Source organism: Myxocyprinus asiaticus, chromosome 10, assembly GCF_019703515.2.
Source record: "Myxocyprinus asiaticus isolate MX2 ecotype Aquarium Trade chromosome 10, UBuf_Myxa_2, whole genome shotgun sequence".
Taxonomy (NCBI): Eukaryota; Metazoa; Chordata; class Actinopteri; order Cypriniformes; family Catostomidae; genus Myxocyprinus; species Myxocyprinus asiaticus.
This window is the reverse complement of record NC_059353.1, coordinates 39,711,542-39,739,255: the sequence shown is the minus strand read 5'-3', so window position 1 is coordinate 39,739,255 and position 27,714 is coordinate 39,711,542. Positions and strand designations below refer to the sequence as shown.

The window sequence follows — 27,714 nt, the reverse complement described above, 5'->3', positions numbered from 1 at the left end:
TTTCTCGGCCTCAGATCAGTCCAGCTATTTGCACTTCCTATAAAAAGAGAGGCTTTTGCCTTTTTACTTTTCTTAATTAATTTTTTTACTCTCTCTCTTTTTCCGGGGGTTGAACGTGAGTAAAGCAGTCAGAAGGTGTGAGGAGATTCCTCTTCCAAGCTCTCAAAGCAAGGCCTTATCAAGTCCCATCCCGAGGAAATCAGAGTCTAGTTTTTCCCTTTAAATTTTTCAATTACCGAGCTGATGAAAAGGACTGGCACGATTCAGGTGAGATCTCATAGTGCCATGTGAGAGGCGTTTCTAGAGCGGCCGAATGAAGGTTCTGCTGGGTGGAAGAGAGATTCTGGATAAGAGGCACATGGCGGTGGATACTGGGACTCTCTGATCTGATTTGCCAAATCAACTGCTTGCTTTTTCTGTTTATGTATCACACTCACTTTTTAAGAAAAGGCATTTCAGTACTTGTACATTTTTGTATTTTGAATAGAGATAAAACGATACCTTTGGGGATTCTTTTTGGCACACCAAGAAGGACTAATAGGATACTTTGATTCTTCAGGACTGTGCTATATTCAGACATGAGCTTTCAAAAAATAAAAAAATAAAAAAATAAATAAAAAATAAAAAAAATCCAACATTCTCTAGTTGTCTGCATTAATTTCTATGTTTACATGCACCCTAATAATCTGCAGCCTGATTTTATGAAAATTAGGTGACTGTGGTGACATTTTTTGCCAAATGATAGTATGTGGTTCCTGACACGTATCACAGCAGTCCCCCGAGTGAATAAAATTTTCTCTCAAACAGATGAGTTTTTTTAAGATTATGGTCTATCAAGTTTTAAATCAATAAAAACTGTCTCCCCTACCCTAAGCCTAAACCTAACCGATAATGTTATAGAAAGCAAATGTGACATGAAAAACACAATTTCTAAATCAACTATGATTCTTTAGCTTCACGTGACGATTCGCATGCTTTCTGGACTCGTACCCCGGTCCTTTGCATCGCAAGTGCAACGCTCTATCAGTTAAGCCACTGCACAATTTTATCCTGCTCGAACAAGCTTGCATATGTAGTTGGTTATGTAATGAAAATGTTAAAATGAATTGCCTTTCAAGTCATGCACTAAATTTAACGTGTAACAGGGTTCGTACGGTCATGGAAATCCTAGAAAAATCATGGAATTTAGAAATTGTGTTTTCAAGGCCTGGAAATGTCAAGGAAAAACAAGTTAACACGTAATGTTTTAGAAAAGTAATGGAAATTTTACAAAATTATTTTCAGCTGTACAAGTGTGTTTAGAATTTAGAGCAACGTGAATAAGCACTGCTCAGAGCCCTTTAAGAATTCTGCGACACGGAGCAGTGCACAATATGCGTTGCTTCATAAACTGAGTAGTTTGTGAATAGACGTAGTATTTTGTGGTGGTGCATTTTGCACTTCATTAACGCTAGAGAAGTCCGCCCATGATTGCTGAAGTTTATATGGTTAGTAAATTATAATAGTAAATAGTAAATTATAATAGTCAAATAATACGTAAATGACATATTATTCACATTATTGTTTTAATATATTAACGCTTTAAATGTTTGTTTGTAATAGCAGACCGTGTTAATTAAGCTTATGGTGATATTTGCTTGCGAATCTGAGCATGCTCTTAAATTCACAGTGTTAATTGTCCACTTCTCGATGAACAATCATTAAATGACTCAATATCACATACATTCTCCTATTTTTAATGGAAAATATGACAGAAGACGTATGCTGATTGCCATTAATGTCCCTTGACCTTGACCGATAATCTGCCCTTTTACTTGATTTGGTTGAAAAAAGTCGTTGTTTAAGAACATCTAGTGATATTCACGAGGAAACTTTTGTGAGCTATGTAAAAAAAAAATATATATATTCAAATGTAGGTTTAGTAATGTGTTTCTTTGAAACCAGGTAGCAAATCTGTCTGATATCTTAATCGGAATGAAAATTCTTAATAGAAAGAGGCAATAAAATCAATCTGATTCTGCAATCGGATTGAGTTTCATTCAGAATGACAAAAATCTGTTTATGTACATGTTGTCAAAATCAGTTTTATGTTTCGATGTCTGATTCATTTCTAAAGCATAATTCAAGCCCAGATTTTATTTGATTTTATTATTATTTATTTATTTTTTGTCCTGTAAATGAACAAATAAATAAGCCATTGAGAATATGAGCAATAAAATGTGAAGTGTCTCTTCTCAGCGATGAAGCTGTGTACAGTATTAGAAGAGGCTGCAGACAGTGTGGGTCAGGGCTGATGTGCTGTAAAAGAGGGCTGTATAAGAGCTAAGGACATTGGTTCTCAGAAAGAGAGAAGTGAACCAAGGCTGGGTTGTTTATTCCATCATTACAGAGAGCACTTAAAGCAACAGTACTTAGAAACTCCATATAACTGGGCCAAGGAAAAGCAATGAGAACTGTTCAGACTGTTGCTTATTTGTGGGTTTTCAATTAATTGTCATTGGGCTTATTTCGTGCTATGAAAATTGGATTAAAAAATAGATATGCAATTGAAAGTTCATTAGTACAATATGTCTAACTAAAGAATATTCAGTTAGAAGCTGTTTTTCCTAAGAGTTTTTATCTCCATAATACTGAATATAAATTGATAACAGGGTAATCTTTTACAACAATCAGTGAGAAGAAATTGGTTTTTGGCTATAGTGTGGTTACACATTTAAAATTTAGAATTTAAGATCTAATTTTAATCTGGTCATGTTAATTCCTTAGTGCAAAAGGCAGGGCCAGCCCTAGCATTTTGGGGGCCCTAAGTAGATTTTCAGAATGGGGCCCCCCGACCTACAAGTAGACCTATCCAAACACACCCAACATCAATAACTAAGCAAGTTTAAATTGTGCAAATAAACATGTCTATTTATTCAAAAGCATACATCTTAAAAATGCAGAACGATCAATTGTAGTTTATTAGCACAGGTTTATCTACTAAAAAAGAAAGAAAATAATTTGTAAAACAAACAAACACATATCACATGCACAAATAATATATTAAATGAAGTTATGTGGAAATTAATAAGAAATAATTAAATTACCAAATTAAGGTATGTGTAACACTGTCGCTGTCAATGACAAAGAAGATGAAGATGATGATGTGTGATGAACCCAAGTGCAGTTTATTATCAATCGTGAAATCCAAAACCCGTAACTCCAAACGTGAACAAAATACAAAAACATGAACTTGACGTAACTTGACTAAACTTGACATGACATGACATGAAAAATCCTACAATGTTACATTCACAATACCTGACAATGGACAATGGCAAACATGAGGCTTAAATACATGGACAAGGGAGAAACGACAATGATAACCAATGACAAGCAGAACTGATAACAAGGTAACAAGACAATAAACCAATGAAAGCAAGACAAATAAACATGGAGGAAACATGAAATCACATGACCAGGGAACCACATGACATGAAACAGGAACAGGAACTAAACTTTCAAAATAAAAGACATGAAAAACATAAACATACACATACAACCCTGACATATTCCCCCTCTAGGGGCGGCTCCCGACGCCCCAAAACAAAAATACAAAGTTCAAGAGGGAGCTGGGGGGGGGCCATGGAAGGTGGAGCCATGAGAGGCTCGAGGGGCGAAACCATGGAGAACTGGATAGTCCAAGGCCAAGTCCAGGGCTCGGAGGGTCTAGGCAGAGTCGGAGGTTAGAAAGTTCACCATGTCTGGGATTTCTTAGGGGGCGATGATCAAGCCGGTGGCTTCGAAGGAACCAGCTGATAAGGAGAACTCAGGGTGGGCACAAGGGCGGGAACCAATTCCCACTCAAATAGCCCAGTGAGAGATGGCTCTGGAACGGACGAGACTTGCAACACTGGTTCGTTGGCCATGGCAGATGTGGGCATTGGCTCGTTGACTGTGGCAGGCTTGGGCATCGGCTCGTTGACCAGAGGTGAGCCTGAGACATTGCATAGAGCAGACTGAAGCTTGGCTGTGACATGGCATGGAGCAGTCTCAGGTGTGGCTGTGACATGGCATGGAGCAGTCTCAGGCATGGCTGTGACATGGCATGGAGCAGACTCAGGCGTGGCTGTGACATGGCATGGAGCAGACTCAAGCGTGGCTGTGACATGGCATGGAGTAGACTCAGGATCCGGGGCAAAAGATGGCGCTAGCTCAGCGACCATGACGAGGAACTCTGGCTTGGCGGCCATGACGTGGGACTCTGGCTTGGCGGCCATGATGTGGGACTCTGGCTTGGCGGCCATGACGTGGGACTCTGGTTTGGCGTCCACCTCCCCCACAGTGAATGATGAACCACATATTAGTAGGGCAAGGTTGATATACTGAGTCAGGTTGAAGGTACTTCAACCGTCAGGCATCAGGGTGGAGACCGGCTCATTCAGCCCAAAACGGAAACAGTCCTTGAGGGCAATCTCACTAAAGTCGACCCTGCAGGCCAGAGCGCAGAAGTCCTCTACATATTCCTCCAGGGGACGATTCCCCTGACATAAATGAAGAAGCTGAACTGCTGGGTTCATTTGGCGGTCAGGTATTCTGTAACGCTGTCGCTGTCAATGACAAAGACGACGAAGATGATGATGTGTGATGAACCCAAGTGCAGTTTATTATCAATCGTGAAATCCAAAACCCGTAACTCCAAACGTGAACAAAATACAAAAACATGAACTTGACGTAACTTGACTAAACTTGACATGACATGACATGAAAAATCCTACAATGTTACATTCACAATACCTGACAATGGACAATGGAAAACATGAGGCTTAAATACATGGACAAGGGAGAAATATGACAATGATAACCAATGACAAGACAGAACTGATAACAAGGTAACAAGACAATAAACCAATGAAAGCAAGACACATGAACATGGAGGGAAACATGAAATCACAAGACCAGAGAACCACATGACATGAAACAGGAACAGGAACTAAACTTTAAAAATAAAAGACATGAAAAACATAAACACATACAACCCTGACAGTATGGTAGGCTACAGTAGATGATATTTACACTTGCATAATTTTCTGTAAAGCTGCTTTGAAATGATGTATGTTGTGAAAAGCGCTATTCAAATTAAAATGGCTTGACTGACTTGCTATAAATAGTGGCATATGCTATTTGCATACTGGTGTATAATAAATGTAATCTAATCTACATCACTGGCAGTGGGAAGAAACCTACTTGATGTGTCACGTAATGGTACCTCGTCACTGCTGTCTTTAAATGGGAAGCACAGCTTTAGAGTGGTCTCTGCAGGTCCAGGAAATGGTAACTGAGTTGCCGCCATGTCCCACGCTTTCAGCTGGCCCGTGAAATGCTGAGCAGCAAGAAAAAGCAGCCAACCACGCGTTCCAGACAGGGAAAGGCATGCGTGCGCACATCTGACCCCCTACTCTGCACTACCCAACGTTTAATGAGCCCCAATCACGACGAGAACACAGCGTTTAGGCTACTTTCAGTGATATCACACTCCCCTTAGATGCTTAATTTACACGTTTTGTGTTTATTTTTATTTAAAATAAATGACTTTCCAATGGCATGTACAGCTACTGTCTGTCTTTACTTACGTACTTCACTTAATACAGAGACGTCTTCTCGAGTTGTTGCTTAGTTACAGTGGAAAACAGCTGCCGCTAGTACTCATGTTGATGACATAATTGGACCGTGGTTCGGACGAACTTGGTTAAAACGAACTCTTGTAAGATATTACAAATATCACTCTGGTGCCATATATCAGTAATTAAAAGCTTAAATTTCAGAGCACTTGGGAGTTGAAAATTTTTTGAATAAATGATTGTGACTGTAAAGTTATCTGCCTTAACGTTTTCTATATTGTTGAAGTACTCACATGTGTTTGTCTGTCTGTCTGTCGTTCTCTCTATCGTTCTGTATTTCTATCTATCTATCTATCTATCTATCTATCTATCTATCTATCTATCTATCTATCTATCGTTCTGTCTTTTGTTCTATCTATCTATCGTTCTGTCTATCATTCTGTCCTATCATACATTCTATCATCTATTTCGCCTTTGACAAAATCTTCTGAACTGAGATGAGAATGTCACAAGACTGACATTTTGTTGGTGCAGATAAAAGTCACAAGAGAGATACATTGCTTATGAGACTACCCTGGGTGGAGAGGCAAAGCTTGGTGCAACCGCCTTCATGGAAATTGTAAACTCCTGGCTGTGTTTCTGAACAGTGCTAAATCTGTGAAGTGGAACTGGGCTCATTATTATTCCTGCTGGCATATCAGGCCACAATTATCAACACCAGCTTATTCAGTCTTTAATTGTCTCATTTAATTTGTTCACATTTGCAGCAGAACAACGTAAACCTGTTGCATTTGAAAGTGATTTGCTCCAAGGACATGACACACACAAGACAAGCATATTTACTGTTTCTGTTGCTGTTACCTTTATCTTACCTTCACTTTGAAAAAATTACCTACTATTAAAGTATCCCAACTGAAAACACCAACGTTAACACCAAACATTTCTTTGCTCCTGCCTCTACACAACTCTACACAGAGTTATAGGGATAGTTCACTTCTGTCACCATTCACTTTCACTCTATGTAAAAAAAAAAAAAAAAAAGATTCAATGAAAGTGAGTGGTGACTGAAGATAACATACTGCATAACATGTCCTTTTGTGTTCCAGATAAGAAAGAAAGTCATGGGGGTTTGGAACAACATGAGGTTGTGTAAATGTTTGGGTGAACTATCTATTTAAATTCTGCATTTTAGAGATTGTGATATTATGCCTGGGTTAGCGGTTAGTGTGCCCACACATAATCACCTGGTTAATGTGCTAATAAATAAATCCATATTTTTCCATCAGCAAGTCAAGGCAAGGCAAGTTCCCTATCTGTCACTCACTGATGTAGTGACACTAGGGGTCACTCTTGGGAGCCCGAAACACCTCTGGTCTTTGAAAAAAGGCCAATGAGAATTGGCGAGTGGTATTTGCATACCACCCCCCCCCGAACATACGTGTATAAAAGGAGCTGGTATGCAACCACTCATTCAGATTTTCTCTTAGGAGCCGAATTGTCGATGCTCACTGAGCTGAATTCTCACGACTGTTCACCTCTGCTGGATCTGACGCCGCATTTCAGCGCACTGCAGAGAACGCCCCTGGGCGCTTCGGCATAAATAAAAGAGTATATTCTAAAACAAAAAAAAAGTGTATATTTCTCTAAAAGAGCGGCACACACGGAACGTCTTTTTAAAGATGACTTTCCGTTTGTGTGTTATTCCTGGTTGCGGTCATTATCTCTCACCTTCTGACGGTCATGATCGCTGTCTTTCGTGTCTGGGCACTACCCACGCAGAGACAGCGTTCATGGATGGGTCATGTACTCATTACAAGAACATGACCATGGCAACGTTGCGGTCGCAGCTTGCCTTCGTCTGAAAGCAAGCCACCCCAGAGGCTCCCCGCCTCAGTCTTCACCTATGGGTATGAGGCCAGCACGGCTAGCACTGGGGGCGATTTGGGGACCTCAATGGGACCACCTCCGCCTAGTATCCCCCCACGGACCTCCCATTCCCCAGCACACTCGTCTGCCCCGATCGGGCTTCCGGATGAGTTCACCAGCTTGTCTCATGGAAAGTTCGACCTCTTTTTTTCGGAGCCCACGAAGGTGATGAGCTCTCGAGCACAGCATCAGAGAGCGGGCTCATCCAGTCGGATGTGGAAGCCTCAGCTGGGCTTCCCCCCTCGGGTGCGGTCGCCCAGTCACAGGCTGATGCGGAGATGACGGACATGCTTTCCTGGGCAGCCGTGAGGGTCGGGCTAGAGTGGAACCCTCCGCTCTCCCCTGAATCCTCGCGGCTCGATGATTGGTTCCTGGGCCCGCGGCGCCGCTCACAGCCACGACCCATCCCAGTTCCTTTCTTCCCGGAAGTGCACGAGGAGCTGACAAGGTCATGGGAGGCACCTTTTACTGCTTTTCAGCTCCCCCGCCCTCACTACCCTCGATGGTGGGGCGGCCAAGGGGTATTCAGTGATCCCCCCGGTGGATAAGGTTTTCGCAGTGCACCTATGCCCACGTAGCGCCGCCACCTGGCGCGGGCGCCCGAAGCTCCCGTCCAGGGCCTGTAGGTTTATGTCATCCCTGACGGCCAAGGCCTATGGTGCCGCTGGACAAACTGCCTCCGCCCTGCCCGCCATGGCTCTCCTGCAAGTCCACCAAGCCAAGGCGCTAAAGGAACTGCACAAGGGTAGTTCCGCCCCGGGATTGATGCAGTAACTGCGCTCGGCGACCGACTTCGCCCTCCAGGTGACGAATGTCACGGTGTGGTCTCTCGGGCAGGCGATGTCCACCTTGGTGGTCCAGGAGCGCCACCTTTGGCTCAACCTGGTCGAGATGGGAGTAGCCGACAAGGCACGGTTCCTTGGCTCCCCCATTTCCCAGGTTGACTTTGCCCAGCATTTCTCGGTGGTGAAGCAGCAGACGGAAGCTTTCCAACACATTCTGCCCCGGCGTGGCTCAAGAAACCGCACCCCATCTGCTCGTCGCCAAGGGCATCCTCCTGCGGTGACTGCACCGGCTCCGCTGCAGCCCGCTCCCGCAGCCCGGCCCCGCCATGGAGCCCACCACAGGAAGCAGACGCCACCCGTCTCACGGCCGGCCGCCAAGAACCCGAGAAAGGCTTCGAAGTGCCCCTGAGACAGGCGACCCAGGGACGAGGAAACCCGCTGCTCTGGAGCTGGTAAGCAGACCACTCCATACCCCGGTGGAGGGCTGGGAGGAGAATCTTTTGTTACCTTTTCATTTAATTTCGCCGCATGCCCAAGTGGCTGCGGTACCCAAGAGTTCAGCAAAAGAGCGGTTTCCTTGTTCCCTGGGTCACATACCCAGTGCGCACGGCCATCATCATGACCATCATCCACCATTCCATTTCGGCAGGTTTGGCGCTCCAGCAGCGGTCTCCCCGCCCCTGCGTGCCCAGCTGTAACACAAATCCGCCCCTGATGTGACGGTCTCCACGGGTCACGATGACAAGCCTCTTCCTCCCCTGTCCCAGGCTGTTCCGGGGGTGGTCACAAGGAGCCAGGTAAGTGCTTCGATTACCCTGAACTCAGCACAGCCACGGCACGACGTGGCACCTCAGGCTCCGCCCCGCCGTGAGGCCCCACCCGCCAGTACGTCTGATGAGATTGTCCCCTTGGTCCCCCTCGTCCGGAGCTTGGACGCGTGGCTTGCATTTTCCAACCTGTCGCGATGGCTGGTCCGGACCGTCCGACTCGGCTACGCGATTCAGTTTGCCAGGCGACCGCCCAGGTTCAGCGGCTTCAACTTCACCTTGGTGAAGGGCGAGAATGGCGCTATCTTGCGCACGGAAATCGCTACCCTCCTACGGAAGGGTGCGATAGAGCCTGTCCCTCCGGCCAAGATGAAGGGGTTTTACAGCCCCTACTTCACTGTACCGAAGAAAGGCGGTGGGTTGCGGTCAATCTTGGACCTGCGAGTACTGAACCGGGCTTTACACAGTCTCCCGTTCAAGATGCTGATGCAAAAACACATTCTAGCGAGCGTCCGGCATCAAGATTGGTTCGCGGCTGTAGACCTGAAGGACGCGTACTTCCACATCTCGATTCTACCTTGACACAGACCTTTCCTGTGGTTTGCATTCAAGGGTCGGGTGTATCAGTACAAGGTCCTCCCTTTCGGCCTGTCCTTGTCTCCTCGCATCTTCATGAAGGTTGCAGAGGCAGCCCTTGCCTTGCACAGGGTCTGTGCAAGTAGGCTTACTGGGGGAAATGCATATTTGCATAGTCCAGGGAGCCAGCTGTGTGCCAGCACGTCTATACCGAGAGGTGCCTCGGTCAGGGTGTACCAGAGCGGGAAGTGGGAGGATTCTCGGGAAGTGAACAGGTCTACCTGTGCCTGCCCGAATCGACTCCAAATCAGCTGGACCACCTGAGGGTGGAGTCTCCACTCTCCCCTGAGGGTAACCTGTTGTGACAGCGTGTCCGCTGCAGTGTTGAGGTCGCCCGGGATGTGAGTGGCTCGCAGCAACTTGAGGTGCTGCTGACTCCAGAGGAGGAGACGGCGGGCGAGTTGTGACATACAATGGGAGCGTAAACCGCCTTGACGGTTGATGTATGCCACCGTTGCCATGTTGTCTGTCAGAACTAACACATGCTTGCCCTGGATCAACGGCCGAAACCTCCACAGGGCGAGCAGAATTGCCAATAACTTGAGGCAGTTGATGTGCCAACGTAGCCGCGGGCCTGTCCAGGAGCCAGCGGCTGCGTGCCCGTTGCATACAACCCGTTTTGGAGGAGTCTGTAGTAACCACGACGCGGCTGGAGACCTGCTCTAGGGAAACGCCTGCCCGTAGAAATGTGAGGTCAGTCCAAGGGCTGAAGAGGCGGTGACAGACCAGTGTGATGGCCACGCGATGTGTCCTGTGGCACCATGCCCATCTCGGGACTCGAATCTGGAGCCAGTGCTGAAGCAGTCTCATATGCATCAACCCGAGTGGAGTGGCCACCACTGAGGATGCCATATGCCCCAGGAGCCTCTGAAACAGTTTCAGTGGAACCTCTGTCTTCTGTCTGAATGCCTTCAAACAGGTCAGCACCGACTGTGCACCCCAAGAAAAGAGATGCTCTGAACTGGGAGGAGCTCGCTCTTTTCCCAGTTGACCCGAAGCCCTAGTCGGCTGAGATACGAGAGTACCAGGTCCCTGTGCGCACAAAACACATTCCGAGAGTGAGCTAGGATTAGCCAGTTGTCGAGATAGTTGAGGATGCGAATGCCCACTTCCCTTAACGGGGACAGGTCATCCTGGAAGCACCCTACTGGCCCAGCCAGATGTGGTTCTCGGACCTCACTCTCCTCACGACAGCCACCCTCTGGCAAATTCACCTGATGAAGGACCTTCTTTCTCAGGGACGTGGCACCATCTGGCACCCGCGACCAGACCTCTGGAATCTCCATATCTGGCCCCTGGACGGGACGCGGAAGACTTAAGTGGCCTACTACCCGCGGTGGTAGACACGATCACTCAGGCTAGGGTTCCCTCTACAAGGCGCCTGTATGCCTTGAAGTGGCATCTGTTCGCTAAGTGGTGTTCTTCCCGACACGAAAACCCCCAGAGATGCACAGTCGGGTCGGTACTTTCCTTCCTGCAGGAGAGGTTGGAGGGGCGGCTGTCCCCTTCCACCTTGAAGGTGTATTTAGCCGCTATTGTGGCACACCATGACACAGTGGACAGTAAGTCCTTAGGGAAGCACGACCTGAGCCAGGAGGTTGAATCTCTCCAGACCGCACCTTATTCCCTCATGGGACCTCTCTGTAGTCCTTCAGGGTCTACGGGGAGCCCCATTTGAGCCCCTGCAGTCAGCTGAGCTTAAGGCACTCTCTTTAAAGACTGCCCTCCTGACTGCGCTCACTTCCATCAAGAGGGTAGGAGACCTGCAAGCGTTCTCTGTCAGCGAAACATGCCTGGAGTTCAATCCTGGCTACTCTCACGTGATCCTGAGACCCCGACCAGGCTATGTGCCCAAGGTTCCCACAACCTCATTTAGGGATCAGGTGGTGAACCTCCAAGCACTGCTCCAGGAGGAGGCAGACCCATCCCTGACATTGTTGTGTCCGGTGCGCTCTTTACGCATCTATTTGGATCGCACGCAGTGCTTTAGAGTCTCTGAGCAGCTCTTTGTCTGCTTTGGTGGACAGCGGAAAGGAAGCGCTGTCTCCAAGCAGAGGATCACCCACTGGGTCACTGATGCCATCGTAATGGCATATCACACTCAGGACGTGCCGCCTCCTGCAGGGCTACGAGCCCACTCTACCAGGAGTGTGGTGGCCTCCTGGGCCTTGACCAGTGGCACCTCTCTAACAGACGTTTTCAGAGCAGCGGGCTGGGCAACACCCAACACCTTTGCGAGGTTCTACAATCTCCGGGTAGAGCTGGTTTCGTCCCATGTAGTGGCAGGCACAAGCAGGTAAGTCTGGGACAGCTGGCCAGGTTTATTGCTTGCGCATAGAGCCTTTCACCTCCCCTGAGATGAAGACGTGCGCTGTTGACTCCCATTAGTGTTCACAAAGTGTGTTCCCTGGATGAATTCCTCCGAGCCCTGTGGCAGACGAGTTTGCGGAGAAACTCGCTGCCGGCTCATTACATGTGCTAACTAAGCCCTGTACTGGGGTAGATGCTCCGCATGTGTTGGTTCCCCATTGGTGACCCCATGCGACATAGACACTGGTGGCCCCAGTCGGTTAACAAATTTCACTCTTTTTTGGGGGGAGAGAAAAAAAAGAGGCTAAGAGGCCACGACTGGGCTAGTCTGTCCCTATCTTTTGGGCAGTCGACTTCTCCCTGAAGGGCCGTTCGACGCTCATAACAGTGTTGGGGGAGGTTACGTGTCGGCCTGGTGCGCTGGCTACGAGGCACACAGTGGTCTGCCCGTCTCGCACTGCCAGTTCACATAACACAGTTCAGCTAGTTGTGGCATTTCGTATAGGGACTCCTAGTGTCACTACATCGACACAACATCGAGTGAGTGACAGATAGGGAACGTCCTGGTTACTTTCGTACCCTCCGTTCCCTGATGGAGGGAACGAGACGTTGTGTCCCTCTTGCCACAACGCTGAACTACCCGCTGAAATGGCCGGGACCTAGTCTCAGGAAACCTGAATGAGTGATTACATACCAGCTCCTTTTATACCCGTATGTCCGGGATAGTGGCATGCAAATTCCACTCGCCAATTCTCATTGGCCTTTTTAAAAAAAAAGCAGAGGTGTTTGGGGCTCCCAAGAGTGACCCTTAGTGTCACTACATCGACACAACGTTTGGTTCCCTCCATCAGGGAACGGAGGTTACGAAAGTAACCATGACGTTTTTTTCCCTCAGGCTATCTATCTCATGAACAGTTAAAACTGCCCCACTGAGCAATAATTATGTGCAATACACCACTTAGTCTATTTATATTTATCCAACATATCTTACCTCTTCTGCCATTACATTCCCTTGCTGTATATAACATATTTGTATTTGTAAATACGTACGTATATATATATATATGTTTTTTTTTTCCATCTTATTGTGTATTTCTATACATACTTATATTTTCTATTCGCTTTTTATTTTGTTCAATTTTTGTATTATCTCTGTCTTGTTGTTGTATTATTTGTGCACTGGAAGCTTCTTTCACCAAGACAAATTCCTTGTATGTGTAAGCATACTTGGCAATAAAGCTCATTCTGATTTTGAAATGTTATATATATATAAATATATATATATATATATATATATATATATATATATATATATATATATATATATATATATATATATATATATATATATATAATTTTGATAATCTTGATTCATTTTATTATTTTCCTTCTTTATTTGTATCTTTATTGATTCAGACCAAAAGATAAAAAATATAATATAAGTAATGAAGATAAGTCTGGCATCAGTGCAAAACAGTTGCTTCATATTATATAACACTTGAGTTTAAAAAAATGAAGTCTCAAAACACTAAAAGGCCTAAATTGTAAATATAATTAGTTGATTCACATTCAAATCTATTATATTATATTATGTTATATTATATTATATTAAGCATAGCATATACAGAATAAACAGTAGCATAATCTCTACAGTTTGACACATTTCTACCACTAGTACCACCATACAGTCCAGCCCTACTGCATATCATAATATTTAATTTTTTTTTTATTACACGCCCAGGTCAAGTATCTCCAGGAATCAGACTGGTTACAAGCTAATCCAGGTTACAGGCATACATGACAATACAGGATCTTACAGGAGGTTTAAAAGACCTCAGTCGGTAACAGAGAAGGCAGATAGGTATCTATGTTGCCCATGGCTGAGCTCACAAAGAGGGCTGTGTGCTTTTAAGCCACATCACACAAAACATCTTTTGAGGTGGGAGGAACCAAAGATTGGCATGAAAGTGTGGGTACATGATTTTCCTACCTGAATATCCAGGGTGATCTCATGAGTATTTATAGATATTTGTACATTAACACAAACATTTTTGTACGTTTGGATTGAGACTGAAACGAATTAACAAATTCACAGCATCTAAAATGTAAGAGCTTTTATATATGTACAGCTTTAGAGACATACAAATCTATATGAATCCTATGACTGCTCAGAACTGAAATTCCTTTACTAGGATACCTCTGCAGTTGAACAGGTATAATACTCGACACAATCCCATAGCGGGACTTTGTCAAAGAAAAACATTTTTATTGCCAGATTTTTGTATAAATGACATCTGGATAGGACTAATAAAAAATATTATAATTTGCAACCTTTGTATTTAATTATTATCAAACCTCAGCAAGTATGAAGTATAGTATAAGTGAATCACCGCCAATGTTACGGTGTAATGTTAACAAGTGTTTCACTCATTTCCTGATTTGTGTGTGTGTGTGTGTGTGTGTGTGTGTGTGTGTGTGCTGTCACAATTGTTCAGAAACTTCCAATTCTTTGAACCCCAAAGGATTCTTAAACATTTGTATGCTTCTAAAGTTAAAATGTGTTGGATGTTTCATTGTCTATTCAAAAGTACAAAACTGCATAATAGAACAACATTTTACTTACAAATACAAACAAATACTCATGAGATAACGTTGGAAGATCACTCGCCTCAATTTGCTTACTCCCTAATAGCCTGATAGGTGAAGAGAAACCTGGCATTATCAATTTTAATGCTATATTTTCAGACTAGTGTCACAGAGTAGATTTTTCTCTGTGACCTCTTTAATAAACAACTCTTTCTCCTGTTTCCTAGCAATGACTGATATCCAAGAAGACAAGACTTAAATCCTCGGCCACTGTAATTCTGTCATGTGCCTTGGGTAATCTCAAATACTTCTCATCAGGATTCTGCATGCACTGTCATGATGGTTGTTTTATGACACTTATCGATCCAGGGCCCCCATTGATCTCCATTATTATTGTCCAAATCCCCAAGCTCGACGTGGAATCACGAACCCCCACCGTAAATGTCAAAAGCCACTCCAGTTCTCGTCACAAAGGACTATGTTCCCCCTACTCTCCGAATTAGCATTGTTTGCGAGGTTCTATTTCGGTGTTATTGTAGTATTGTGTCTCATCCCTTGTCTTTCTGTTTTTAGTGTGGTGGCTTTTGGCAAGTTCTCATCAGCCACATTTGCATTCCGCAATCTCTGGCAAGCCACTGTGCCATTGATGCTTTGAAGGGGCTCCCAGATGCACTTATTTCTGCGCAGTGGTTCATTTGGGAAACTTAGTTAATTAATGTGTGTGTATGTGTGCATGGTGCTTTTTTGTGTTAATAGAGTCTCAAGGCACCCAGAGCAGAGATGCTTGTTACGGTACATCCTCCTGTTCCTCTAATTCTATCACACATCCACAAAGATGGCCTTATTCCACCATGCGAAGAATTCTAGAGCTGAAGGCCGAGTGTTTGATTAGATCTAAAGAGCTGTAGACATCTCTAACACTTTGTGCCATTAGTGCTGTTAGCTTCACTTTGGACAGTTTTTCAAAATCTACTTTATCATGTGAGCGTGAGATACAGTTAATCTGGTTTGAGGAATGCTGATCAGAGTTCCAAAATGTGTTGTAATACGACTACATTGTATAACTTTCATAAAAACCAGGTGTCACAGGTAATTTGCTTTTTCCACTGTAAAACACCTCAATACAAAACCTGATCGAGCAAGTTGTCATGAGATAAGAATCTCTGCCTTAGCCATGACATTTTAGGGCTTCATGATTCTAATTCTTGATTTATTGTGCGATTCCAGGTTCGATCTGCCAGATGTTTGCCTCCTTTGGAGCTCAGCTGTGTTGCTTTCGCCCTTGGCTTTATAAAGACCTCCTGCTTCCTTGCACTAGCTAATCCGATTTTCTCAAGATGATGCCTGGCGATTTGTAAACTACAGCTTTCTTTTACCACTTGGTTGCATAATGCAGCATAGTTGCCCGCAGTCTTGTAGCCGAGACCAGTGGTTTTACAATTACGACATGACAGTGTTAACAAAATGTCAGTGAAAAACTCAAATGAAATGTTCAAAGTGCCTATGTGGCTTAACATGGCAATAAAAACTACCAGCTTCTGCATACTATTCTATTCCATTCAACTCAAGTAAACCTTTCTGCTCTACAAAATACAGTATAACTGTACTATAACTAAAATGGCCTAACAACTAAACAATAATGTATAAAATATGACAATGTTAATGCAGAAAGTGAATATAAACATTTAAATTTAATCTGTTAACAATTTCCTAAATTGCACTACTATGTTTCATTCATTGTAAGTCAAGTAAGCATTTCTGCTTACTTTTGCCTGCAAGATTTCATCTCAGGGTACGCACAGAAACCGTTTCATTTTATTTTCAGAAACTATTAAATTCTGATGACATAGAGAAATGGAAGTGTAAGCATTAGTTATAGCAGGAAGACTCGTGGTTTTTATGCTTTCATTCAATTAGGCATCTCATCCAATCACAATCCAGCCTCTGCTTTAAAGCTCACATAGCTCCTTCATAATATCGCTCATAATACCTCGTTGTTTTTGCCCCCACCACCCTATCACCACCAGTTTAGGTCTCTTCCTGCTGTAGGGGTAAGCTCCTCTCCCCTGACAGCTTCACCTTCCGGCAGGATCTAACGGATCAACCAAGTATCTGAGTTCTGAACCGTAGGACGGGGCTCAAGCCAAATTCTCTACATTCGTATTAATTCCAATCAGTCTTCCTGATAGAAGTATTTTTACATTTTCTACAGTATGTGTAGCATTCATGTAATTAATGACTAAAGCATTTCTGAAAGACTAGAGGCCGTTCAGATCAATGCAGTGCAACGAACCCAGAAACCACACATACACTGCAAAAAATTATTTTCAAGAGAATTATTTTTGTCTTGTTTTCCTGTAAAATTATCTACACATTATTAAACGTGATTTATTTACTTGACAAGCAAAATGGGTAAGTCTTGTTTTAAAATAAATCTGACAAATTTTAGTGAAATTTAGACTTAAAACAAGAAAAAAAATCTGCCAATGAGCTAAGCAAAATAAACTTGTTTTCCCTTTTATGGGGAAATGGGGTTTTTTCTTACCCCATTGGCAAACAGTTATTTCTCTAAGTAATCTCACTAAATTTGATTAGATTTATCTCAAAACAAGACTTAAAATCTTATGACAGTTTGCTTGCCAAGTAAATAAATAACGTTTTAAGAATGTTTAGATATTTTTACTGTAAATCAAGACAAAAATACTTGTCTTGAAAATCATTTTTTTGTAGTGTATGTCTTCGAGATGTCTGTTTTAGATCTTTTCATCTGGAAAGCATCTAACATCTGCTAAACATCTTAAAAAGATCAGATTTACAATCATTCTAAATCATAAACATCTCAAAGACATTTGCTGAATGTCTTATTGATATCCGAGACATACTTATTGACATATGTCTTATAGATGTATTGCAGATGAGCAAACAATGTAAAATAGACATCTTCCAGATGTAAACACACACATTAAATAGACGTCTGGGTGTTGTACGTGTTCTGTCAGGGAATGGAGTATAACACAGGTGTCTTGAGACAAGTTTTTAACAGTTGGTGTTCTTTTTAATTTGCTCCTGCACGAGATGCCAAAAATCACTGCTATACGTAATGCAACGATCAAAGACATCCATTTAGCATGTTTACATAGAAAAAAACAATTGAAAAACAGAATGGATGGACGCAATAACGCGTTTGGTGTGAACAGCCCCTTATTAACCAGACACAATAGGCCCTTTCCCACTGCAGGTACTAAAGCCCATTTTAGGTACTTTTCCCCTGGACTAGTACTTTTCGTCGCATTCGCACCTAAGGAACTATAGTTCCTCGGAACCGTTTTTGGGGGATTTTTAACTCCTACTCTGGAGTAGGTACTTTGGGGGCATATAGGGAATGTGGCAGACTGTGGGAGGTGCTGCTGCCTGTGATTGGTCAAAAACCTATGACACACAAAGCATTGACAAAGGAGAGGAGTCCACAGCCGCCATTAGTAAACAACTAGCCGCTAACCTGCTACTCAGAGGATTTTACAATTCCCTTAACAGAAATAAAATAAAACCAACAAAATTTATAAAGAGGATCACCCGTTTCACGTGTGTATGTGTGTGTGAGACTTCATCGGGAGACCCGCTTTGAGTTTTAATCGCAACTGTACTGTTTGTACTGTGTGACTATACAGAAAATAAAGTGATTTCTGGATTACTACTTCAGATGTTTATCGAGAGTGGGTAGTTGAGCTCTATTATACATGAAATCGTCGTGAAATCTAGTTTACATTATTGCGTGTCTGTTACTGTGTGGTAACTTGCATAAAGACGTATTTTTTTTCAATGAGTGAGTATTTCAGTACAGTAATTTATGTTGAGTCATAAAAGCCTTTATTGTATAAGATTTTGTTGATAAATAGGTTTATAGTGCTTTCAACATGTTGTCCACTAAATTCAGCATGTGCTGCATGGTAGTTTGACCACCTCCCCTCTTCTTTCACTGCGGATGCAACAACACGGAGCTCCGCACACACAACTCTCTAACCTGAAGACACAGAGTGCATCCGAAAATGGGAAAATGCTGCCTTCGAGGGCTGTGTAAGGAGGTAGGATGGAAGGTGCTTTTGTTTTCCTTAAGGGTTACATTCATCCAAAAACGCTGTTGTTTAAAACATTATATGATTAGGCAGCTGACTACATTTTCGGATGCAGCCAAAGCACATATAAAACCTCCCTAACTAAAGTGCAACTCTGATCCCGGCATCCTCCGTTGGTATTGTTGATTTCAGTGTTGATGCTATTGAATTGATCGTTCCAACCACGTCAGAAGAAAAATGGTCGTCACTAGATGATGTCACTACGGTGGTAACTTTTGGCAATGCGAATGCAACAGAGGAAAAGTCTCCTCGGGTGTTCCGTTCCTCATATGACTTCTCATCTAGAAAGTTACTAAAGAAAAAGTATCAGGATTTTAGGTGGGAGAGGGCCTAATGAAAGTTTCTCAAAAGTTACCTTCAAAAAAACAGTCTTTTGTTGACTGTAGGTAAATAACCACTTTATTCAAGGATTGGTTTGTTTTCCTTTTCTAAAATATCCTGATGCTGTTTTATTGAGTGAGAAACAGCTGCAAATTGTTCAGTGAGATTCCGAACTAATCGGACTAAATAGCCAATCGATTCAGATGTTTTTGCTAACCTGTTTGGCCAATTCACTGAAAAGAACAGACTGAATAGAATTATTTATTTGTTAACTGGGCATCACTAGTTCTGATTATATGCAGCAGACTGAAATGCGGGACAAACGTCAAGATCTCTGATATTGTCTTTCAAAAAAATTTGTCAGATAAGTCAAAGCTTTCACTGTATATTTTTTTTTTAAAGGAATGACTGGACTCAGGGTTAAGTCATGGCTGATGGTACATCAGATTCAAAATGCTGAATTAGAAATAAAAACTGTGGAGAATCACAAACCGGGTGCTCTTTTCAACTGTAAGTGCTTTATAAACCAAGAAGGTTGTTTATTCACATTATAATTGTACTATTGAGCAGTCCATGACATCTTGCACCCAACTGCAACTGACTCCAGACACTCTGTATATTTCTTCATATATTTGTGCACAGGCTTGCTTGGGTTTGTGTGGTATCATTAAAATGTTGTGTGTAAATGTGGGTGTCAGAAAAAAAGGATCTGGTGACTGATGCTAAGTCAATTGTGACTAAAGTCTTAGGTAAGATCTACACTCACTGAGTATTTTGTTAGGAATACCTGTACACCTACTGCACTTATTCATGTGATTATCATATCAGCCAATCATGTGACAGCAGTGAAATGCATAAAATCATGCATATACAGGTCAGAAGCTTCAGTTAATGTTCACATCAACCATCAGAATTGGGAAAAAAAAATTTATCTCAGTGATTTCGACCATGGCATGATTGTTGGTGCCAGATGGGCTGATTTAAATATTTCTGTAACTGCTGATCTCCTGGGATTTTCATGCACAACAGTTTCTAGAGTTTATTCAGGATGGTGCCAAAAATTGTCAGAATGGTTCCAGCAGACAGAAAGGCTAGGTGACTCAGATAACCACTTTGTACAATTGTAGTGAGCAGAATAGCACCTCAGAATGCACAACATATCAAAACTTGAGGCGGATGGGCTACAACAGCAGAAGATCACATCGGGCACTTTTTTAGGACTATAGTGTTCCTAAAGTGCTTAGTGAGTGTAAATGACAGTTGATGTTGCACAGTTTGCCTTGGCTTTAACTGAAAGATCTCACTGGTATCTTATTGTACAATCTGACAAGCAACAATCGCCAGGACAGAAAAAATTGTTCAGTGTGCACCAGGTTTAAGTGTGAGGCAGAAAACGGCTCTGCATGGCAAGCATAGCTCTGTAAGTGCAGGCCGGAGGCCCTGGGGAGATCCTTATCTCCCAGTTTAGCTCCACAGAAGTGAGAAGGCCACGCTATCTGTGAGCCTCGGCCTCCTATGGCCCCTTCCATGTTCTGATAGCAACGGAAGAGGCCAGGAGGGGACGCTGAGATACAAGGTCTGATTATGGCCCACAAATGGCAGATCAATAGAGCTCGACTGGAGGTCTCATCGATCAGTGGACACAGGGCAACAAATTTACTCACATTCTCAAGCCATTTGTCCTGGCTGAGGCACTGGGACGTGAAATTAAAATTATTATTGCAGCCGGCCACGTCCATAAGGAGGAGGAAGGATGTGCAGCTTTATGCGTCATTGGCTGCTTTCCTCTGTAGCAGGGACTTATTAGGGAACCTTCTTCATCAAGCTTCACACTGGCCCTACCCTTTATTGTCCGCGTGTCAAGAAAATCTTGGCGGAACGCAGACTGTGCTGATGACGAAATTTGTGTCAAACATACTGTGCTTGATTCGATCTGGGATGTAGTAAAAACGAAGTATGCTTTGGCCTTAATTCAGTGGCTTTTGGTGGTAGTTAATGAAATGGCTAGTATAGCTTATAGCGGCTTTAAATTATAATCATAGTGGCTTTACGACTCTGAAACAATTCCACATTCTTTTGAATGATATGACCTTACTTGGCTCCATCTGAATAGCTTTTGGGTAGTTTACAAAGTTTGTTTGGTTGGTTGTGGTAATGTTTACAACAGCTGACAGGATGTGTTAGTCTGTAAGATCAAGGTTCTGAACTTCCTTCATGGGGAAAATTAGGGCAGGTGGTCTCATGCCTCAAGGAAAGAGAAAAGGTGAATTATTTTTACAATAATGTTTCCATCCTTTAGTTGAGTTCAGTCTATGAACCATACATCTATTCAAGCTGGAAACCTCTCAATTAACAATAGAGGGATCAAGGAAGAAGAGTGGAGCGAGAAAAAGACACAGATATTAGTCTTAGGGTGTTGAAAGGAAAACAGAATGGTCATTAAAACCAAGCTGTGAAGGACAAATTAACTGCCGACCGTTGAACACAGTGAAGAATTTAGTTCTCTGACCTTGGATCAGAATTAATTAAGTTTGCACTGCCAGACATGTGAAGAGCACAGCCGAGGTTGATTTAGCCTGGTTTTATAAGTGCTAATAGGGAATCAATGGGCTCTATATCGAATGGCTGCAGGTCATAGTTGTGTTGTCTGTTGCTTTGCTTCCTCCATAGAGATTCTCCTACTCAAGAATCAGTGGCACATGTTTGTAGAATAGTTTACTACAGAAAAGGACGTGTGGATGGTTTGTTAATAGTGTTCTTATAAAAAGTGTTCCTGTAAACTGAATTCGCTCCAGAACATCTTAGTTCCTCAAGTGTAATTATGCACAGGGTTTCTGTACTGTAAGATCATACATGTAATTGATATATCAGAATCACCTGTGGGCATCATGGGGTTGTAACATGGATCTGGGTCCAGGCCTGTTTATGCTGGTTAGTTGTGGTCAAACTGGTGTACCAGCATGGCCATGGTGTTCACCAGACAAACATGACTGTTGTGACACGTCTTGCTGTTTTTATCCGAATCTTGGTTGGGAGCACCAAATTTTTTAGACGCCGTGTCAAACGCATCTCAGACGCATATTTTGTCACTGCATCTAAAAAACAGCAAGCCATGTGATGCAGTGGTCAAAGATGTCCATCTACCACGTTTACATAGAAAAACAATTCAGAAACAGCACGAATAGAAAAAAATATGTTCTGATGAATGGCTATGAACAGTTTAATCTTGTGAAGCAGCAGGTTTCTGCTCTGCAAAATGTGCTCTGATTCTGAACTGGTTAGTTGTCTGTGGTTATTTACTCTTCTTCACGTCATTTCAAACACGGATGACTTCTGCGAAATACAAAAGGAAAAATTCTAAAAAATGTCCCAGACAGTTTTTTTTTTACATGCAATAGCACTGAATGGTGACTGGAGATGTCAAACCTCAAAATGGACACAAATCACCATAAGTGTATCATAAAAGTATTGCACACGACTGGTGCTTTATTTTTCAAGTCTTCTGAAGCCATTCGAAAGCTTTTGTGTGACCCAAATTTAAAGGGACAGTTCACCTAAAAATGAAAATTCTCTTATCATTTATTCAGCAGCGATATGACAAGTGTGAGTGAGAAACAGATCAATATTTAAGCCTGTTTTTGACGTAAACTTTCCTCCCTGCCCAGTAGATGGCGAAATGCATGAAGAATGCAAATTGACCAAAAACAAAAGAAGAAGACTGTGAAAGTGGAGAGTGATAGTAAAAATATTTTTAAATATTGATCTGTTTCTCACTCACACTTATATCATTTCTGAATAAATGGATTTAACCACTGGAGTTGTAGGTATTACTTTTATGCTTCCTTCATGTCCTTTTGGAGTTTCAAAATGTTGGTACCCATTCACTTGCACTGTATGAACCTACAGAGCTGAGATATTCTTTTAAAAATCTTTGTTTGTGTTAAGCAGAAGAAAGAAAGTCATACACATCTGGGATGGCATGAGGGTTAATGATGAGAGCATTTTTATTATTGAGTGAACTATCCCTATTTACTCACTGAAAATCTTGACATCTGCCCTAACTCCTCTTAGCACATTCACAAGGGTTCATGAGAGAAACTTGTTCAGACTGGCATGCGTTTAAATGCGAAACATGTAAAAGATGGTTGACCCAAAAATTCAATGAATGCAAAAACGATGCAGTGAAACTGAATGGTGACTAAGTCTAACATTCTGTCAATACCTCCTTTTGTATTCCATGTACATGTAAGAATGAATGTAATACAGGTTTGGAACAGTATGAGGGTGGGAAAATGATGACAGAATTTTCATTTTTGGGTGAACTATCTCTTTACGCGTGAGCCAGGGTGAACAGATTTTTAGGTATTCAAAGATTTCAGGGAGAGATCTTGGGTTTTCACTCTCATCTCTCTTCCACAAAATCAACATGACAATAGATCCTATCAGGAGATGAGAGGAATATTAACTCTGTTTGTGTCAAAAGCCTCCTGTGCACTGCAGTTCAGAGGCAGAAGTAGTTTACACACCCTGAACTGACTGAGGCATAAACTAGATAGCACAGATATTCCAGACATCCTCTCACTTCAAATCTGCAGCTCGGTTGACTGCTAAACCACAAAATAGCATTGTAGATTTGTGAGAAATGGAGGGAAGAGAGAGAGAGTAATAATAATAATAATAATAATAGATAGATAGATAGATAGATAGATAGATAGATAGATAGATAGATAGATAGATCGATCTTTGGAGCTGATCTTTGGAGGTTGGGGTTTTGGCAGGGGTGTGGTGGCTTGTAGGCGGAGTCTATCAAAACAGCAGTAGTGTTTAGTAAGCAAAACTAAAGACGTTATGATGTTTAGTTCTGTCCACATGTCTCTGAGCAGCACTGAAATGTATTTTCCCCCTGCCACTGCCATGATTCCCTCCCCTATGGCTTCCTTTCTCAATTTCTGTCTTTCCTGAAAGGGTTAAACACTGTTACCCTCTCTCCGCTGTGCTGAATAGTAAAATTGTATTTAGTCATCACTGCCAAGTCAAATATGCAACCTGTCTGTCTGGTACAGAGAACTAGAGGGGAAAAAGAGATGTTTTTTGGCATGTGTTCCAACTGCAATCAGGTTTCTAACCTGTTCCCAGCCTCGCGTGTTGGTGTTATGCGGAAATGCTCTCAGAATGTACAGATTGCTCCAGTAAAACAGATTAAGCAGAATAAACAAACAAACAAAAAAAACATTTTTGTCAGTTTGCATAAATAAAACCAATTATTTTTATTTAAACATTGGCTAAAACCTGAATTAACAATGCTGAACAGCTTTTGCTGGTTGTAGGATGTCAATCTTTCTGAATGCAGCGTGAATGTACATGTACTGTAGGCAGTTTTGTTACATGTTACACATGTTTGTGAATGCTGTTGTTTTGGTAAGTCAGATTGTAATGTTTTCTTTCTTTTTTTTTTTTTTTTTTTTGTCTTTGCAGGTAAGATGTGGACTTTTGCTCTATTTTCTCAGCCCCAGAACAGAACAGCTACACTGCGCAAGCCATGAGTAACAGGTTCTTCATAATGCACTTAAATACACTTACAGGACAGCTCTGGAACAAACAGTTGGCTTGTCAGACAGTTTGTCAGTGGACAGTAGTCTCGTAATTACAAACTGCTAATCTTTTTTTCTTCTGTGTGCATGCATGTGTCAGATGACTGTCTGAGATGTTTTCCCTTCGAAAAAAACTACCAAGCACACATTTAATCCATTAAAGTCAACATAAAATAGCATTTGCAACTCATTTTACTTGTATAATCGGATGTATTTTGGAGTAAAACAGGATATTCATTGAGAACAAAATGTAGGTTGGGACTTTTTTTATCAATTGGGAATTGATTGGAACATGAAAAGTCCAAGCTGGTCTTATAGAATCACATTACTATAACTACATTTTTGCAAAATGATTTTTATGTGGCTCGTTGTATGCATTTGTTTGGTGAAATAAACTCTAGAGGCACTACAACAACAATTACTTTTATTCACTTTCAAAAAAATCATGTGTAAAACGGCAGATTTATCAGTTCATAAACGCTTACTTTTCACCCTGTTCCTCACACAATGCTGTCTTATGACATCAGAACATTTTTACTATAGTTCTTGTAAGACTTGTAAGGTGATACATTTTAACTATATTTACAAGCTAATTTTTCATAAACATGATAATTTTTAATGAATGTGAACATTAGCATGATTGGTTTAGAATGAAATGTGTTATATTATCTAATTAAACTTTTTTTCTTTACTGATCTGGAATCAGAAAAGCATGGATGTAGATGTAGAGAGACAGACAACTACAGTTATCCAAGGGAACTTTATCCTGCATTTAATTTAAAGCTTAAAAACAAAATAGGGATGCAATTGTTAGATTATCTCAGAAGGTCAGTGTGTAGCTAATATGAATTTACTTCTGCTAAAACACAAAATAGTCCTAATATCGAACTGCACACATTTAAAAATAAATAAATAAGGCTTATAATGGATCTGCTGTGATCAATTATGTACAGTAGCTATAAGAAATACATTTTTGGCAATGCACAGAGCTTTGTGCATACACGTACAGCAGTGCTCTTCAATCACTTACACTGGGTGTCAAAAGTTTGGAATAATGTACAGATTTTGCTGTTTTAGAAGGAAATTGGTACTTTAATTCACCAAAATGGCATTCAACTGATCACAAAGTATAGTCAGGACATTACTGATGTAAAAAACAGCACCATCACTATTTGAAAAAAGTCATTTTTGATCAAATCTAGACAGGCCCCATTTCCAGCAGCCATCACTCCAACACTTTATCCTTGAGTAATTATGCTAAATTGCTAATTTGGTTCTAGAAAATCACTTGCCATTATATCAAACACAGCTGGAAGCTATTTGGTTTGTTAAATGAAGCTTAACAATGTTTTTGTGCTTGAGTTGCCACAGTATGCAATAGACTGGCATGTCTTAAGGTCAATATTAGGTCAAAAATGGCAAAAAAGAAACAGCTTTCTCTAGAAACTCATCACTCAATCATTGTTTTGAGGAATGAAGGCTATACAATGCTTGAAATTGCCAAAAAACTGAATATGTCATACAAAGGTGTACACTACAGTCTTCAAAGACAAAGGACAACTGGCTCTAACAAGGACAGAAAGAGATGTGGAAGGCCTGATGACCGAAAAACTGATGACCGGTGAATGCTGTTGAGCGTGCTGATGAATGTTGTTAAACTCTAAATCAGATGGAGGGCCAGATAAAAATTATTTGCAGGCAGAATTTGGCCAACAGGTTGCCAATTGAATAGCCCTGATAGACACAATGTGTGCATGCATGTACATGTGTGCGAGTATGCAATCCAGCTTGTTTGAGTTGAGTTATCTAATGTGGAGGAACTGGTTGAGCAGTACCTGTTTTCACCCCATATCTTTTTGGGTTATGTGTCCCACCTGTTGTTCACTGTTTCACAGCTCAGATACTGCTTACTTTAAGACAATGAGTCAACTGTATTGATTTGTACACACTATCAACCAAACTGAAGCATTGTGGGTAATCATTCAGTCCTTTCCTTTCCTGTGTTGATTTATGGCTTTCAAAACCATAGCTGCAAACTGGGATTTTGTGTGTGTGGGTCAGCATTGTCGGGACCAGCCCACCATATTAAATCTTAATGACAGTCTAAAAATGCAAAAATGTAAGGGTACGTTTTATATTTAGGGGCAGTGTTGGGTAATGTTACTTTTGAAAGTAACTTGTTATAATATTGTGTTACTCCTTAAAAAAGTAACTAAATTAATTAAAAAGCTACTTTTTATGGAAAGTAAAGTGTTATGCTACTTTTGCATTACTTTTTTCTCACCACCACTCTCTCTTCTGCTGTGCATTCAATACAAATACAAGAGATATGTAGATACATTACATTCATGCTATCTACTGTACAATACTCATGTCAAAAAAACATACTAAAACAGATATTTAGAAAGTCTACAATCAGTAGGTCTTCACGTCATATTTATAATAAAGACTCAATAACTGGAATATGCATGATTTGTTTTTCCATCGACATGGCAACCAACATGAATAATGAAGAATAATCACTGTCCTACCTAAAGCAGCAAAGTCCAACACTTGAACCTGCATTATATATGTCATCATGTGCTGTGCCCATCGACAATGCCAGAGTGTGGATTTTCTTTGTTTAAATGAGCAGCCATCATAAACTTTGCCATTTTCATGACAATCAAAGCAAGTGTTAAAAAATATGTTCTCTGGGGGCCTGGGTAGCTCAGCGAGTATTGATGCTGACTACCACCCCTGGAGTTGCAAGTTCGAATCCAGGGCATGCTGAGTGACTCCAGCCAGGTCTACTGAGCAACCAAATTGGCCTGGTTGCTAGGGAGGGTAGAGTCACATGGGGTAACCTCCTCATGGTTGCAATTAAGGGTTCTCACTCTCAATGGGGCGGGTAGTAATTTGTGCATGGATCGCAGAGAGTAGCATGTGCCTCCACGTGCTGTGACTCTCTGCGGTGTCACGCACAGTGAGCCACATGATAAGATGCATCTCAATAAGATTGAGATGTTCTTCAGAAGTCAGGATAAAATTCAGTGGGGAATGCCAGTCTAACATGTTCA

At 42.0% G+C, this 27,714-nt stretch overlaps 1 protein-coding gene across 1 annotated transcript in view; it reads left to right on the top strand.

Annotated features, from left to right (window-relative positions):
* Window positions 1-27,714, top strand: part of erbb4b (erb-b2 receptor tyrosine kinase 4b) — a 583,317-nt gene that overhangs the window by 103,233 nt on the left and 452,370 nt on the right. The window lies entirely within an intron of this gene.